The 17328-nt window shown below is 33.8% G+C and overlaps 1 protein-coding gene across 9 annotated transcripts in view; it reads left to right on the plus strand.

Moving 5' to 3' along the window:
* Nucleotides 1-17328, plus strand: part of MBD5 (methyl-CpG binding domain protein 5) — a 438997-nt gene that overhangs the window by 315218 nt on the left and 106451 nt on the right. Inside the window, exon 5 of one of the 9 annotated variants that reach the window (XM_041739751.1) lies at nucleotides 7084-7198. The exons of 7 other annotated variants lie outside the window; for them this stretch is intronic. The gene's annotated coding sequence lies outside the window, so the exon portion shown is untranslated. Of the gene's footprint in view, nucleotides 1-7083; nucleotides 7199-10530; nucleotides 10648-17328 lie in introns of all 9 variants that reach the window. One more of the 9 variants, XM_041739750.1, reaches the window with a different exon arrangement.

The raw sequence follows: 17328 nt of genomic DNA on the forward strand, positions 1-17328 counted from the left end.
GGGTGGCTCAGTGGTTGAGCATCTGCATTCAGCTCAGAGTGTGATCCCGGGGTCCTGGGATCGAGTCCCACATCGGGCTCCCTGCATGGAGCCTGCTTATCTCTCTGCCTGTGTCTCTGCCTCTCTCCCTGTCTCTCATGAATAAATAAATAAAATCTTTTAAAATAAAATAAAATGTTAATAGTGGACTCTTTTTCCTAAAAAATATTTGCCTTACTTCTGATTATTAGGCTCTTTCTAGTTAACTGGTTTATATCAATTCAGGCCATACCACTCATACATACCATTGGCTTTCTGAGGTACCCAGGGAGAATAATATGGCTTCATTAATGAAAATCCCATCCTTTACTACTAAATAGCCAACTCCAACTCATGGCCTACTAATATTGTTGGATCATTACCTTCATCCTTGGGTGTGGAGACCAGTAAATCATTATTATAATGTGAATCATCACCAGTAGAAAAGTATTATTTTGCAGTGTTTCTGGAAAGTAGCAATTATGAATTTAGAAACAACCTTAAACATAGGGAGAGATTTTTAAACACAAGAAAAAGTGGGAACACAGAAATTAAGATGAAAGGTAAGAAAGGTGAGCCAAGAGAACATGAACTCAAGTGGAGTGGGTAACAAAAGAAGATATAGTGGGCTCAAGAAGTTTGAGGAGTTTGATGGATGCAAAAAGACTTAGTGGAAAGTCACTGGTACTTGCAGTAGAGAGGTTGGGCAGCCATTATCGTTTCCTACAGTTCTGCCACCGATCTCCAGAAGCTCTGCTAGCAGGGTAACTGAGGAACAGCAGTTTAGCCTTTGAGCAGTTGTTCTAATTAGCTCTCTCGAGTGTAATGAAGACCTCCTGTAGTTGCATACTGGAATAAACACATAGTTTAGCTGGATATAGTCCTTACCTAATTTTTAAAAGAATTATATGTTGATATGGATACAAAATTAAATTTTAACTTTGGTAAAAACAAACTTTAGTGAACACTGAAAATTAGTTCTATGATATCATAAGAAAACAAGCAGACCTAATTTTTTTAATAGGCTCAAATTTTTGAGGGAGCAAGGGTGCCTGTGTGTCTCAGTCAGTAGAGCCTGGAACACTTGATCTCAGGGTTGTGAGTTCAAGCCCCACATTGGATTACTTTAAAAATAATAATAAATAAATACTTTCATACATATATGTATATATATAAATTTTTCAGGGAGCAGAAGAGATAGTATCCTTATGTTTCAACTAACATCTTTATTCATGGAAAAAAAAACATTTTCAAAAGTATGTGTGAAAACATAAGGAAAGGTCATATATTTGAAGAATCCAGTCTTTGTAGAAACCATCTTTCAACTAAATCTTTTTTCAAGAGATAGTATCTTTGATCAGATTTTTTTGTTTATTTTTTTTTTTCTACGCATGACTTTGGTAGATTTCAGTCAATTCAGGCTATAATAGCTCTTCCTCAGTGGTAGTATTTCATAACAGTGAAAAGTACATATTGAATAACCAGATAATGACCTAATGTAGTAGTGATCCTTGGTGACTTATATCTAATATGGGAAAATACAAACATGTTCTTCTTTATTTGTTTTTAAAAAGAGAGGCTATACAAGTGCCATTTTTGCTTTCCTTTATTATACTTTACATCCATTATCTTTCCAATAATTGATAAACCATAAGACTTTCTGGATCATCGTGTGTTAGAACCTTTAAGATTTGAAAAATCTGGGATCCCTGAGTGGCGCAGCGGGTTGGCGCCTGCCTTTGGCCCAGGGCGCGATCCTGGAGACCTGGGATCGAATCCCACATCAGGCTCCCGGTGCATGGAGCCTGCTTCTCCCTCTGCCTGTGTCTCTCTCTCTCTCTCTCTCTCTCTCTGTGTGTGACTATCATAAATAAATAAAATAGCAAAAATTTTAAAAAAAAGATTTGAAAAATCTCAAACAGTATTGATATTATATAAATATTGATGCTGGCTGAATTAGATGGATAAGCTTCCATCTAAATGCAAGTCCCTTTTGGGGGGGGACCTCAAACCAGTTACATTTACTGGAAGATCCTTAATGAAAATATGAACCAAATAAAATACAGTAGTCATCAGGTGATTCAATCTTTTTATAGTACCGATTACAATTATTGGTAATACTATTATTGACTTTGCGGCTTTCCTCCGCACTCTCCTTTTTCAGTGCACAAATTCCTTTTGAATGTTGAATCTAGGTTCAGCTGATTACCTTACTGACAAAATATACTGAAATATTTGATTATGTCGGAAAACCTTATTAGATGCTAGTATGCCACACCAGAATGTTGTAAAGCTTAGTACATAGCACATGGGCCTGTTTACCTGTTGCACAAAAATAAGAATCTTTGTATATGTGAGTGTGTTTACACACATAAACCTGCATGTGTTCCTGTATTTTTTTATTACAAAGTCAGATAGAACAATTCTGAATGTGTGTGTAGGTATTTAATAACCCTCAATCATCTTACCATTTACGTTGTAAAAGTCTCTTGGAGAACCTGCAATATGATAGCAGGTTCTGTATTTCTTTTTATGAGTCTTAGTAAGGTGTCTTATTTTTATTTTACTTTTTTAACCTCCATAAATTACAATTAGCAAGTACCGATTGAAAACTTTTTAAGTGAAACCTAAAATTTAAAATGATATTAAAGAGAAGAAAATGAAGGCTTAGCCCCTAGTGACCTTCCATTTTAGTGTTTTCCTATGGTAGGAGAGCCTAAAGGTGACCAGTCTGTTCCCTTGCCCTGAAATTGATGTATGGAAGACAGAGTAGTACATCCTCTCAGGATGTTGGGATACTGAAGAAGATGATCTCTCAGGCAGATGTACTAGAAAACAAAACTATTTTGAATACTTGATCACTATTCCAATATAATGAATTTATTTTGAATTCAAAGTAACATCTAAGCTACCATTATATAATGCCTGCTGCATATAAATATTATGTTAAATATTGACCCTGAATGCCATAGCCTTAGATTTTTATTTTAGCATTATTTCCAAAGTATTATACATGTTATTAATGAGAATATTGTAAGCACCAGATCCAAAACACCATAGTTTAATAGCATGTCTTAGGCTTACTGCTGATACTTCAGTAATTTTATTAGCAGCTAAGGAGTTTAGGAAAGAAATCTTTTTAAACCATCCATTTTTGTATCAGTCAAGATTCCTTATTACAAATAATATAATCCTCTCTGGCCATTTTAACAATAAAGAAGACATGCTGAAAGTTATTAATTGGGTAGCTAATAGACTCCCGCAGGACCAGAGAGCAGAGCTGAAGTTACCCAGTCAGTAACATTGTAAAAGCATATTGTAGAAGCTCTTGTAGCACTTTGCATTGGCACCAAGCACTTAAGATGCATCAGTCTGAACGCAACTGTCATCCACAAAGAACCTGATATCGCCACCAACAAATCAAGTTCTCCAAGAGGAGTTGCATCCTCAGGTTGCTTGCTTCTAGTTGCAAGCCAGACTCTGAATTCGATTGCTGGAACCTAAGGTATTTATTTACCTTGCTGTAAGACAGTCTGGGAATTCTAGTTTTCTGATTCCTGCCTTACAAAAACTGGAATCAGGGGCACCTGGGTGGCTCAGTGATTGAGTAGCTGCCTTTGCCTCAGGTCATGATGCGGGGGTCCTGGGATCAAGTCCCATGTCATGCCCCCTGCAGGGAGCCTGCTTCTCCCTCTGTCTGTGTCTCTGCCTCTCTCTCTGTGTCTCTCATGAATAAATAAATAAAATCTTTAAAAAAAAAAAACTAGATTCATACTGTAGAAAGTTAATAAAATACAGACATACCTCAGAGATATTTCCAGTTTAGTTCCAGATCACCACAATAAAACAAATATTACAATAAGCTGAGTCAAATGATTTTTTTTGTTTCCCAATGCATGTAAAAGTTGTATTTATACTACACTATGATTTATTAGGTGTGCAATAACATTCTGTACAGAAAAAACACTGTACACACCTTAATTAACAATACTTTATGTCTAAAAAATGCTATCCATCATCTGAGCTCTCAGCAAGTTGTAATCATTTTGCTGGTGGAAGGTCTTGTCCTGATATCGAGGGCTACTGACTGATTAAGGTGGTGGTTGCTGGGGGTGAGATAGCTATGGCAATTTCTTAAAATGAAACAATGAAGTTTGTCACATCAACTGACTCTTTTGTTCGTTTGAGTACTTAGACGCCATTGTAGGGTTATTCATGGGCCTAATTTAATATTATTGTATCTCAGGGAATAGGGAGGCCTGAGGAGAGGGAGAGAGATAAAAGGACAGGCAGTCAGTACAACAGTCAGAACACGCATAACAGCAAATGCTGTTGGAAAAAAAAATGGTGCTGATAGACTTGCTCAATATAGGATTGCCACAAACCTTCAATTTGTAAAAAGCGCAGTATCTACAAAGCACAATAAGACAAAGTATGCCTAAGTAAGAAAAGCATTCAAAACCATAGGTAACCAATGTCCAGAGATAATAGTTTACTAGATTAATTTTTCTCTTAAGTCTTCATTGCATCATTTAACATTTCTAGAGGTCAGGTACAGGTCATTGTCTTTCTCTGGGAAATTTATCCCAATTTTTGCCTTCAGTAAGCACCTAAATTATTTTCTTAGTGAGTCACTTCTACCAAATGTTAGCTCCTCTAACCATCATTCATACTTGAACTGAAAGAGAGAAGCACATCTGCAATTATATAATAAGGCAGGGTTTCTCACCCTCAGCTCTGCTGACATTTTGGAATGGACAATTCTTTGTTATAGGGGGATTTCCTGTACATTGTAGGATGTGAGCAGCATCTCTGTCCTCTTCCCACTAGATGCCAGTAGCATGCTTGCAAGTGTGTGTACACACACATATACACACACACACCCACACACCCATAATGATAATCAAAATTGTCTTCAGACATTGACAGATGTTCTCTAGGCTACTAAGTCATTGCCAGTTGAAAGCCACTAAGATGCAACTATGTCTTTGCTTACAAACAATTCATGCAAATAAGTAGATGCCATCCTTGACTACTTTTTCTCCATGTCTTAGAGTCTGACCATTGAATTTGTAATTATATGTCTCTCACTGCTTCCTCTAAATTCTTTTTTCAAAATGTATGAAATTATATAAATCTAAAAAGGAGATTGAAAAACTGTCTTCATGTAAGCCTCTAGTAATTCAGTTGCTTCCTCCAGTACTTCCCTTTTGCTTTGTTTCTTCCCATTCTGTCAGCATATTTTGTGTCCTCTCCCTTCTCCAAGGATAGTCTTGACAGTGGGTACCTATAGGAAGGAAGGAAGGTAGGAAGGAAGGAAGGGAGGGAGGGAGGGAGGGAGGGAAAGAAAAGTTGGGTTATAGTTTGAATTTAAACTTTGTGCTTCATAAATTTGGTGAATTGAGTACATATTTCTTAAGGTTATCATATGAACAAATGAAATAAAAGTATCCGTTTTGTCATTACATTAAATTTACTTGAAAAGATGTTCCCACAATATAGAAATTATCTATTATGTAGTCAGGATTTGGGGTTGAGCCTTGAAACCCTCTTTTAAAAATCTTTCTGCATTTCCTTTTGTAATTCAGAACATTTCAAGGAACCAGAGATCAGCCATATAAATTGTCTTTTTCTTTTAATGCATTGTACAGTATTCATTAACTTATATATATTTTCATTCCTTAAAAAAATGAGTGTTTATGTGAGTGAAATGGTTTATATATTAATCCTTAATTATTCTAAGCAATGATAAGATAGTAAAAAATCAGTTTAATAACCTTTGGTTTCTTGATAAATTTCAAAGTTGACCTGAATCATATTGCTACTTTTTCAAATTAACCTCCAAAATTGCTAACCTATTTTCAGAGTTTAGGAGCATACCTTTCCAAAATTGAAGAGTAGTATCTAATTTCCTTACATTAAGCATTTCTTTTACAGCTTAATAAGTTATAACTTTGCAAGTATGAGGGCATGATTAAATTTCTTTTCATATTGCTTCTAAGTAGAATAAATAATTCAGCTTTTTATCAGTGTAGTTTCAGTTTTTATACTATATCATAAATAGCTCTCCAGCTGTGTTAGAGAGAACTTTCTTCCTTACCAGAAATACTTAAGGTTTTTCTATTATTAAAAATGAGAGAGAAAAATGTTTATCTTATATTATCTTGAAATAACTCACTAATTCTAATCAATACATTTTTATTTATTAATTTTGGCTAGCTTTATTGTAATGCATCTTCATAGTGTCCATTATTCTAATTAAAATTCACTTAGAATTTGGTATAGCTTAGATATTTAAAAATACATATTTTTTCATATATATTTGTAAATAAGTATATATATATGAAAAATACTTATTTACAAATTTATGGTTAGGTAGTTACATATATATATTCATTGGCTATCCATTGTTCTATTTGGAAAGTAAATATTTTGTGGCTTATATCTTCCTACTTTTAATATTTGTGAGATTTAAATTTTATATATTGTCGTTCCAAATGAAAAGGACTTAGAGAAATTGAGGTACAACATATAAAAATATTAAACATAAGAAAATGATATTAATACATTATTTGTTATGTTAAAATGAAATATCTAATTGGAAAAAATAATGTAGTATATTTTTGCTAAAGACTTCATTGAACTCTGAAAGTTTTTTAGGAACCAGAGTTTTTATTATAAAAATAACACGAATTTGAAAATATTCAAATAGCACAGAAGTGGAATAAGTAGAAAATCAGTATGAAGACATCTATTTTTAACAATGTAACATTACTCTGAAGAGCTGCCTTAATACAAAATAATCAGATCCTGCATGAAACTTAATGTTATCTCATTGCTAAGTTCCACAGGTAGAAATAAAATCTTAACGAAGAAAAAAACTTAGACTGAAGCTGAAGTATAAGCTATAAACACATTGCAGATTGGGGTCTTCTTAATGGTAAATGAGAATAATAACACCTAATCCGGAAGAAAACTAAAGGCCACTAGCAAGACAGAGAAGTTAGAAGAAATAATTCTCACTTAAGATGGGAGTTTTTTCCTCTTGTTTTGTTTTGTTTACAGATCATATCAACCAAATAGGAGTTCATAATCAAAATCCAGCAAACACATAAGAAAATAAGCGAGAGCAGAAAAGACAAATTGCAGATGTAGCCTCCACCCTGCCCAGGATTAAAAGGTATTGCAATTAGCTGATATAGAATATATAAAAACAAATTTGAAATGTTTAAAAAAAATAAACTGGCAGAATTGAACTTACAAAAGTGGAATTGCCAATGACAAAGAAATCTTTAATAAATTGATATATTGGTCAGTATTTAGTGAATTAAATAGAAACTATTCCACTTATCTTAAAGGGACAATTTAATATGGGGAATTGGCTACACAGGTTATTAGAAAGAACTAGAAAAATTCAGCAGGGATTATCAGTGCAGAGTAAAATTTATAAAGTAGCCCAATCAAGGGGTAGAAAATGAGTATATGACATCCAATCATATAAAAAGGAGAAAATGGAGTAAGTTTCAAACAAATAGAAACTTTTCCAGTTCATTTTTTAAGGCAAAAAGAGAGCTTTTCATTTTTAAGTGTAGGAGAAGTGGGACAAATGAAAAGCAAAGGGTAAGATACTCAAAACAAACCTAAATACATTGGCAGGGATCCCTGGGTGGCATAGCGGTTTGGCGCCTGCCTTTGGCCCAGGGCACGATCCTGGAGACCCGGGATCGAGTCCCACGTCAGGCTCCCAGTGCATGGAGCCTGCTTCTCCCTCTGACTATGTGTCTGCCTCTCTCTCTCGCTCTCTGTGTGACTATCATAAATAAATAAATAAACAAATAAATAAATAAATAAATAGGCGATTACACTTAGTGGCACTCTGAAAACATAATGACATGAAATGGTTGAAAATATAAGAATAGTAAAAAGTTATCCTGGGCAAACACCAAATGAACAAAAATTAGGGTATCAATTTTAATTGAACAAGTATGACTAGAGATGAGAACTTACTACATAATAATAAAAGGTTCAGTTCACTAGAAAAAGTAACAATATTAAGCCTGCATACACATAACTTAGCCTCAAAATATATTAAATTCTGTAAAATTAAAGGCAGAAATTTATCAATATAATAATAAATTTTAATGTACATTTGTCTACATATAACTGCATACAATAGAGAATATGCATTCTTAAATGATTAACCACTTACAAAAATAGACTATATTTTTAGCACAAAAAGTCAATACATTTCAAAGAATTGTCTTACAGACCACATCTTCTGACATAAAAGTCAATAACAAAAAGAAAAATTTTTAAATGATTATGCATTTGGAAATTTGTTTTAAAAAAGAGTAACTACGAACAAAAAATAGCATCCTTTTAACTAGACAAAAACTAAACATACCAAATTTATAGGATACATAACCTTAAATGCTTACATTAAAAAGAGAGGGAGGCTGAAATTTCATGATGTAGGCTTCCAATTTAATGAGTTAGAAAATGAATATCTTTAAAAAAAAATAAGTATTAGATAACAAAGAGCAGAAATTAATGAAAGGAAAACATACATTTAGCAGGTAGGATCAACAAAGCCTGAAATTGCTTTTTTTTTAAATACCTACAAAATAGATATACCTCTGGAAGTTTAATCAGTTTAAAATTAAGGAGAAAAATCTGAAATAAACAATATTATGAGTAAAAATACTTACAGATCAAGTAGAAATTTAAAAGATGAAAGGATGTAAAAAAATAAGTAATAATAATAAAATAAAATAAAAGATGAGAGGATACCTTATCCAGAAGTGACTCCAAAAAAAATTGAAATCAGAAGTATTCCCATAACCATTAAATAATTAAATATTTTGTTAAAACCTTCTCATTAAACACGTACACAAGCCTCATATCATTACAACTGACCTGGTAATGGTCAAATATCCTCTGATATTTCAAATTTACATGCTTTAATGGAAGAGAAAAAAAGAAGGAATTATCCCCAAGCTCAACTACATACATCTATATCAAAACCTTAATAACCAAACCAAACAAAAAGAGCAAGAGGAAGGAAAAATACAATTCATTCTCATTTATGGAAGTTAATATCAAATCCTACACAAAACTTTAGCAAGCAGAATATAACAATGTGTTAAAAAAAAAAAAAAAAGGAAAATACAACCGTGATCAAGAAGGGCATCAAAAGAATAAAGAATGCAAGTATGGTTTGGTGGCAGAAGGTAGAATCTATACATATCATTTAGCATAGCGAATTAAAGGAGAAAAAACATGGTCATCTCAATAGATTTTAACATATAATGTAGTATTGGTTTCAGGAGTAAAATTTAGTGATTCATCGTTTATATATAATACCCAGTGCTCATTACAAGTGCTTTTCTTAGCACCCATCACCCATTTAGCCCACCACCACACCCTTCTTACCTCCATCAACCCTCAGTTTGTTCTTGGTCTTTAAGAGTTTCTTATGGTTTTCCTCCCTCTGTTTTTATCTTATTTTATTTTTCCTTCCCTTTTCTTATGTTCATCTGTCTTGTTTCTTAACTTCCACGTATGAGTGAAATCATACAATCATATATGTCATTCCAGTAAATGACTTATTTCATTTAACATAATACACTCTAGTTCCATCCATGTTGTTACAAATGGCAAAATTTCATACTTTTGATGGCTGAGTAATATTCCTGTGTGTGTGTGTGTGTGTGTGTGTGTGTGTGTGTGTGTGTGTGTGTGGTGTACCACACCTTTATCCATTCATCAGTCAGAGGACATTGGGACTCTTCTATAATTTGGCTGTTGTTGTTAGTGCTGCTATAAACATCAGGATATATATATCCCTTCAAATCACCATTTTTGTGTCCTTTGGATAAATACCTAGTAATGCATTGATAGGTTTTTTTTTTTTTTAATTACAGTTAACTTATTCATGGAAGGGTAAAAAAAAAACCTCTTAGCAAAACTGGAAAAGAAGCGAAGATTCCCTAACTTGATTAAGGGTATCTGTCAAGAATATGCAGCAAATATCATTTTTAACAAAAAAATACTTGAGACATTTACTTTAAAATTGGAATAAGTCCATTTAAAATTGTAGTGGAGGTCAGAGTCCTCACAACAAGAACAGAAAAGAAATATCAAGTATAACCATTTGGAAAGGAAGAAATTAAACTACATTCGTTTGTAGATGGCATGCTGTCTACATAGAAAACTCAAAATAATTAACAGGTAAACTCATTATAGAAATATAATGAAAGTTTAGCAAGGAGACTGATTATAAAATCAATGTACAATTATAAACTGCATTTCTAATATTTAAAAAGTTAGAAAAGATACTATTTACTACATCCATAAAGATGTAAAATACAAAGAAATAATAGTGTACAAGATCTTTATGAAAAAAACTATAAACTTTATTGAGGAACATTAAAGTCTAAATGGAGGTTGCACTAATATATTTGATTAAATATAGACAAGATGTCAGTTTTTTTTTTTCAAATTGGTTTATAGGTCAATGTGATTCCAGTGAAAAATCCTAACGGTGTTTGAGGAACTCTATTTGGGTCTAAATTTTATTGGGAAAGCAAAGAGCCTAGAAGAGCCAACACACTCCTATAGAAGAATAAGGTAAATGAATTTGTTCTGTTGAGAACTGAAGAAAGTGTGATATTGGCAGAGGGTTAGCTTGACCAACGAACAAAATATATTGTTTTGAGATACCTAAATATGCGATACCAAAACTTTTTTTTTTCAAAGCAAAGGAATGATGAATAGAAAATTTAAAACAGTGATGCTCTCTGAGGTAGTGTGTTTGAGGGATGGTACATGGGCATTTGTTATACTTTATAACTCACATATATGACATGTACATTATATACATAAGATAGTTGTATAAGGTTCCCATATAAACTACCACAGACTTCATTACTTAAAGAATAGATATTTATTTTTTCATAGTTCTCAAGGCTAAAGTCCAAGACCAAGGTGTCAGCAGGTCTACTTTATCCTGAAGTCTCTCTCCTTGGCTTGCCTCGGATAGCTACCTTCTTACTATGTCCTCTCATGGCCTTTTCTGTGCTGTCCCACCCCTAATGTCTTTTTCCTCTCATATAAGGACAGTAGTCTATTGGATGAGGATCCCATCCTTATGACTTTATTTACCATTAATTACCTCCTGAAAGGCCCTGTCTCCAATACTGTCATATTGAGGGGGTTAAGGACTTCCGTATAGAATTCTAAGGGCACTCAACTCAGTCCATAGCAATAATTTTTAATTAAAAACTTTAAATAGAACATGCACCCCACCCTTATCCTTTTTGGATTTCAGAAATTCTTCAATTGATCCCTTTGGGAATTCCTTTTAGTATTTTTCTAAGAAAAGCAAATAAAAGAGCCTGATTAGGATAGGAATGGTTATGTCCCTTCACAGGCATATTCATAAATCACTCTGAATAAGTCTGTAAAGTCTACATCTCAAGTCAGTAAATTGAAACTCCCAGGACTCTTTAATAAACCTTATGATGGAAGAGACCAGAGAAGAAAATGTTTTGAGGTTTCTGAATATTTTATTTAATCTTAGATAGTCTCAAGGTATATGTCAAGTTGTTTTTTATCTTCCATAAAGGGCTTACAGAAATGTTGATTACTTTTTGGATAAGTTTCAAAAAACAATGTTAAAGAACAGTACTTACTAGACCAAAAAAAAAAAATCGCATCTAAAAATAAACCACATGAGTTTATATTTTAGCACACTAACAAACAAAAATGTTCAGGTTTAATTTGCAGCCCAGCTATATTTTTGACGTATTCTTGCTTTTCTCAGACTGAATGACTCGAGGACTTAATATTTCTCTGCATTGAATTTTAGCAAATACCCAGATGATTTAATGTAGTTTATACTATTTAAATCTCTTTTTCCAGCCCGAAAGTAATTTTTGATTCTAGAATGCTTTTCTTTTGACATCATATATTTCATAAGTAATGTACTTTGGGCGTCACCTAAAACAAAGAACGAGTTTCTTATCAGCAGGCAGCTTTCCCGTCTAGTGTGTTCATCTGCCTGATTTTAGTAAGCATGTAAGAAAGAATTAATGGAAGCTTCTAGATATTTTTCCAATAGTCATATTTCTTCAATTAGTCTGTATCTTGTCAAAGCTTAATAGCTTGAAAGCTAATAGACATATTGATAAAGTTGTCAGATAAAAGCAAATATTTACAAATCATTGTTCTAAAAACACATGTTAGTATTCATTTGTCTTAGGTTTTATATTTTTTCCTCAAGTAATATAAATATACATGTATTCTATAAAATAATTTTTATTGACCTTTATATGTATTTTTTCTATTCTCTCTGATTTGAATTATTGAAAAACAAATGGAACATTTAATATTTTTTTCTGTAGCCTCCTTCAGTCTGGTGTACTACATTATGTAAATTTCTGTTTGGCTTTTTTTCTCACAAAGTAGAAATTACTTCATTCTTTCCTGAATATAAAAATGGTGCTATTTATTGAAAATGTCTATTTTTCTAATAATGTAGACAAAGTTCATATAAGAATGGGCTTTCTGGAAGACATGATATTGCATTTCCTTATTGCTATAGCTGTTTCTACAATAAAAGCAGTATAGACAGTACACAGTAACACAGCATAAATCCAAATTCCAAGTCTTTGTTAACCGGTGTGATTGTTTTTTATTGACAAGATCAACTGGAGAACTGCCAAATATTTTATTCCTTTTTTTACATTATAGACCAGTGTTTTTCAATTTACTCTATCCAGACTTCCTCTTCTATCAAAATTACCTGGGGGTACTTGATAAAAATACAGATGCCTAACTGCTGTGCTCCAGCTAGCTTCTCAGTCAGAATACCATCAGTCTGGCCTGGACATCTGCATTTTAACAAATGACATGGGTAAATTCTTAAGCCTGCTTCAATTCAGGAACCACTGATGTTCACTATAGCCTGAGTACTGAAAGAGCTTTGTTCCCTGCCTTTATAGTTGTGTCTCATCCTTCAAAATCCTTTTTGTTTGTCGAGGTATAACTCATATATAACATTCTACTAATTTCAGGTATGCATCATAATGATTTGATATTTGAATATATATTGTGAAATGGTCATTACAATGATTCTAGTTAACATTCATCAGCATACCTAGTAACAAATTTTTTTTTCCTTGTGATGAGGACTTTTAAGATCTCTGTTTGCAGCGTTCAAATATGCAGTACCATGTAGTCACTACGCTGTACATTATATTCCCATGACTTACTTATTCTTTTGTATGTACCTTTTGACTCCCTTCACCTATTTGGCCCTCCCCCCCAATGCTTCCAGTGATAACCATCAATCTGTTCTCTATATCTATAAGCTTGATTTTTGTTTTGTTTTGCTTTAATTCTGCATATAAGCAAAATCATATAGTGTTTGTCTTTGTCTGACTGATTTTGCTTAGCATAGTGCCCTCTAGGTCCATCTGTGTTGTTGCAAGTGGCAAGATTTTTTTCTTTTATTTCTGAATAGTATCATATATATATATATATATATATAAAACCTTCCTTATTCATCCGTCAATGGACTCCATTAATTTCCATATCTTAGCTATTGTAAATATTATTGTACTGAATATAGGGGTACATATATCTTTTCAAATTAATGTTTTTGTTTTCTTTGGTTAAATATCCAGAAGTGGAATTGCTGGATCATATGGGTGTTCTATTTTTAATTTTCTGAGAAACCTCCATACTGTTTTCCATAATAGCTGTAATAATTTACATTCCCACCAGCAGTGCACAAGGGTTCTCTTTTCTCCACATCATCGTCAACACTTGTTATTTCTTGTCTTTTAGATAACTATTCTAACAAGTATGAGGTGATATCTCATTGTGTTTTTTATTTGCATTTCCCTGATAATTAATAATGTTGAGCATCTTTCCAAATTACTTCTTAATAGTATTATATCTGTATTTTGGCTCTAAATGAAACAACAGCTTAAGGCAAGAAGAACTAGCCTGAGCTCTGACTTGGTGTTAAATGGTCTGCCCTACACTAGTTTAAGGAGGAAGTTCTCTTCATCCTTTACAGGACGGCTGCCCTGTGTTTGTCAGGCCTGGTGTATAGACAGCACTTGTAAAATCTGTCCTATTCTCACTTGTTATGAGGAGTTTCTGAATTATTATCACTTAATATATTTAAATAAATATTTAGTCCAATATTCACTTTTGAGATATTTACAAAGAAAGATTCACTTTCATTTCTTCATTCAATGTAGTTACAAATTGAAGCAGTTTAAAACTAAGTTAAAAACATTCACTGCCAGGGCGCCTGGGTGGCTCAGTCCATTGAGCTTGAGCGTCTGACTCTTGGTTTTGGCTCAGGTCATCATCGAGAGATCAAGCCCCCTGTTATGCTCTGCACTCAATGGGGACTCTGCTGGAGAGTTTCTTTCCCTCTCCCTCCCACCTCCCCCTGCTCAAGCTCCGGTGCCTGCGTTCTCTCTCTCTCTCTCTCTCTCTCTCTCTCTCTCTCTCTCTCTCTCTCTCTTTCTCTCTCTCTCTCTCTCCTCCTAAAAATAAATAATTTTTTTAAAATTTACTAACCTTCAACCTCTTATATACTCTATAATTCTCTCCTAGGAGTTATGGTATATTTCTTTTAGTTTTGCATTACTGGGATATCCTTAGCTCCAGAAACCATATAAACCACAGACCTTCTGATATCCTTTTGGTTATATAAAGACCAAAAAGGGTAAAGATAAAGGGCTTCTAACAAATTATTCAGGTCTCACTCCTTTAAGAGTTACTGGATAGAGGGACGGGACAGGTGGGGGGGTGGGGAAGCACTACCTGCATGTTTTAGGGAACTGAAGTTTGACAATCCTATGGGAAAATATTCTTATCTAATCTTTTATTTTTTTTTAAGATTTTATTTATTCATGAAAGACAGAGAGAGAGAGAGAGAGAGAGAGAGAGAGAGAGAGAGGAACAGACATAGGCAGAGGGAGAAGCAGGCTCCATGCAGGGAGCCTGACGTGGGAGTTGATACCGGGTCTCCAGATCACATCCTGGGCTGAAGGCAGCGCTAGACCACTGAGCCACCTGAGCTGCCCCCTATCTAATCTTTTAAATTTATGTCCACCTAATCTGTTTTCCATAAGCTTCAGAATCTCCTTTTTAATCCCTATGATACTAATGTAAAGAAATAAATCACCTCAAGTCAAAAGTCTAGAATTAAGGAAAGTAAACAGAACATGAACCAGACTTTTCTGGTTCCCCTACTGATTAAAATAACAAAACAAAAAAGCAACATGGTCTGTGACTGACATCCCTCTTTTCCAAAGACATCTCTAGCCTTATGTCATCTTCACCGATTAGCAGGAAATAGATGGTGAAGCCATAATGAGACAGATTATATACCCCAAAAATCAAGAGAAAGGAACATACAGCTAATTTCATTCATTCCTATGATTATAAACCAGTGCTTCTAAGTTATTCTAGCTCAAGTTAATCAGACATACCAGATTTGGGGAGCCAATAGCAGATATCTCCTTGTCCAGGACATGGATATGGATCTGTTCTCACTTTTATCCTGGTTTGGGAAGTCTGATCTTCTAACCTGAAGTCTACCAACTTTGAAAGGAAAGCCCAGCCTCCTCCTCAAAAAACTGGAGACCGAGCAGATGTTCACAATGTTCAGGTTTAACCCTGACAATTAGTAGCAGTGATACAGTACAGTCGCAAGGAAGGGAAGTTGACAGATGGGGAGTAAGAAGAGGAGTTGAAAATCACTGAGAACATATTATAATTCTGAATTGGAAAGAAAAGGTCATGCTTATAATTTTAAGGTAGAAATTTAGTCAATGTTATTATTCTCGTTTATTGCATATACATTTTACTGCTTTTTGTTACAAGTCTGATTTAAGATTTTGCAAATAGCAAACACATTATTGTATCAGCAAACACATGAAGTCCTATTCTCGTTTTCTGTCATATTAATTTCACCATGTGGTTAGATTGTTTTTTTGCAGTATTATTTTTATCTTTTATTAGGATCAGAATTATATTAGCTTTTGTAAATAACTTGGGTACCTTTTGCTCTTTTCATATTCTCTGAAACAACTTACATGAAATAGGAATTATGTATGTCTTGAAAATTTGGTAGAAGCTACCAGCATAACCTGGTCCTGGGGTTTCTTAAGAGAAGTGGTCTTTGGGGCACCTGGCTGTCTCAGTCAGTAAAGCTAGTGAGTTTTGATCTCCAGGTCATGACTTTGGGTCTCTACACAGGTTGAGGGTAGAGTTTACTTAATTAAAATATATATATATATATATTAAAGACAGAGGTGGTCTTTGACTACCACTTTAGTTTCTTTATTACTTATTTGAGTTCTTTATTTCTTTTTGTAATGATAGTGATGTTTCATATTTTCCTGGAAATTATTCATTTCATCTCTATTTTCAAATATTTTATTTTACTTTAATTCCAGTACAGTTAACCTACAGTGTTATATTAGTTTCAAGCCTACATTACTCAGTGCTCATCACAAGTGCACTCCTTAATACGCATCACCTATTTCACCTATCCCCACCCACTTCCCTCTGGCAACTACCAGTTCTCTATAGATAAGAGTCTGTTTCTTGGTTTCTCTCTCTCTCTCTCTCTCTCTCTCTCTCGCTCACTCATTTGTTTTGTTTCTTAAATTGCACAAATGAGGGAAATCATATGGTATTGTGTTTCTCTAACTGACTTATTGCACTTAGCATTATACTCTCTAGCTCGATCCATGTTATTGCAAATGGCAAGATTTCATTCTTTTTATGGCTGAATAATATTCCATTCCATTTATATGCCACAGCTTCTTTATCCATCCATCTGTAAATGGACATTGGGCTGAAGTATTTTACAGTAAACATATGGGTGCATGTATCCTTTGAATTAGTGTTTTTCTATTTTGAGGATAGATACCAGTAGTGTGGTTACTGCATTGTATGATAGTTCTATCTTTAATTTTTTAAGGACATTCCATACTAGTTTCCAGAGTGTCTCTACCAGTTTGCATTCCACCAACAGTGCAAGATGGTTCCTTTGTCTCCACATCCTTGCCAATACTTAACTGTTTCTTGTGTGTTTGATTTTAGCCATTCAGCAGGTGTGAGGTGATATCTCCTTCTGGTTTTCATTTGCATTTCTCTGATGATAAATGATGTTGAGCATCTTTTCAAGTGTCTGTTGGCCATCTCTATGCTTTCTTTGGAGATGTGTCTGTTTCTGTCTTCAGCCCATGTCTCATTTGGATTATTTGTTTTTTG

This window comes from Vulpes lagopus, chromosome 24 (genome assembly GCF_018345385.1).
Source record: "Vulpes lagopus strain Blue_001 chromosome 24, ASM1834538v1, whole genome shotgun sequence".
Lineage (NCBI taxonomy): Eukaryota > Metazoa > Chordata > Mammalia > Carnivora > Canidae > Vulpes > Vulpes lagopus.